This window comes from Apis dorsata, unplaced genomic scaffold (genome assembly GCF_000469605.1).
Source record: "Apis dorsata unplaced genomic scaffold, Apis dorsata 1.3 scaffold_468, whole genome shotgun sequence".
Taxonomy (NCBI): Eukaryota; Metazoa; Arthropoda; class Insecta; order Hymenoptera; family Apidae; genus Apis; species Apis dorsata.
This window is the reverse complement of record NW_006263707.1, coordinates 60,493-62,044: the sequence shown is the minus strand read 5'-3', so window position 1 is coordinate 62,044 and position 1,552 is coordinate 60,493.

Sequence of the window (1,552 nt, the reverse complement as noted above, 5' to 3'; positions counted from 1 at the left end):
TTTTTTTTTTTTTTTTTTTTTTTATAAAGTTTTGTATTTTTCTATCATAATTCATGTTTGTACAAATCATCACGAATAATTCTCACATTTTAAATATTTTACAATCAGACTTTAGATATTGGTGGTGTGGCGTGATCAAAGCCGTTAAAAGACGTACTCCGACTTTATAATATAGAAATGTATAAAAAGTTATATTTTCTGAAATTTCATCATATATATATATATCGAATAAAATATATTCGAAATTATTATATTTGAGTACAAACCTTGTGGAGGTCTTTAAACGGTTCTTGAAAAATTATGCAACTTGTATTCGAATCGTCTTATACCGTGTTAACGAAAGTACGAGGTTTTGACGTACAATATGATTTACGAACCAAAACTTTTCTACGTTACTTTCTTCATCGCGGATGAATTTACGCAAAACGTAATATTAATGTAAATGTAATTTGTATATCTTAAATGGTATATTGATTTTATAATGGTAGCTGTTTATTACAAGTTTCTTTTTGTTTATGATAATTTGGTTTAACGCCATCCTATGAAGTAATCTCCCTCAATCGTATCTCCCATTCCCGGTACACTTTGTTTTCCGTTCACTCTTTTTTTCCCACTTTGAGATTATAATTCAAAAATACGACTGGTGGTTACAAGCTATTTTTTTCGTAGTTCACTCGCGAAGTGCGCTATGAGTGGTGAAGAATTGATTCTTTGTGGAATTCTAATGGTCGTTTTTCATACCGGTTACTCTGTATTCGATGTTTCAATGGCGCTTTCATGGCTACGATACTCGTACACTATGAGAGCTTCGCGGTAAGAAATCAAATTGACGTAAAACATTTTCATACGAAAACGCGTTTAAATATTGTTTCTTGTCGATAAAAAGCTTTTAATATGCTGACTACTCATACGGATAAGCACGTGAAGATCGTGACGAATTATCGAAACAAAACGATGATTAACGGCAGACTATGTGCACGAAAAATTATGTTCTCTTTTTCTATCGATGTGAAAAAAGAAGCGACGAATGACTATGGAATCTCGTCAGATCTGAGAGAAAAAGAGAGAGAGAGAGAGAGAGAAAGGAGGAGGATCACGATGTAAGGAGAAGAAAGTAGTCTGCCGTAAAGAAAGAAACGAAAAAAAATAGTAAAAGAGAATAAATCTTATGTCTATGTAACCCTGTGATGTATTAGTATGATCTCAGTAAACATAACTTAGCGTGTACTTCTTATTTGTAATAAGTATAGATGTATTATGCGTTTCACACATGACGTAACGTCCCAGTAAAAAAAAGTGTGAAAGGTTGCATATGTTTGAGCACGTGTGTACAATGTTTGTTTGCGTGGGTGAATGTTAGAATAAAAAGGGTGAGCAGAAATACCCAGTGCCTCACTTTCAGTTGGTATTCATGTAAGAATTCTATGTGTAACGACAATATTATATAAACTATAATCATAAGAGAGTCTAAAAAAAAAAAAAACTAACCTACATAAGTGAATGCCTATGTTTATTAAAAAAAGATTTATCTGAAAAACCTTATAGTATCTTT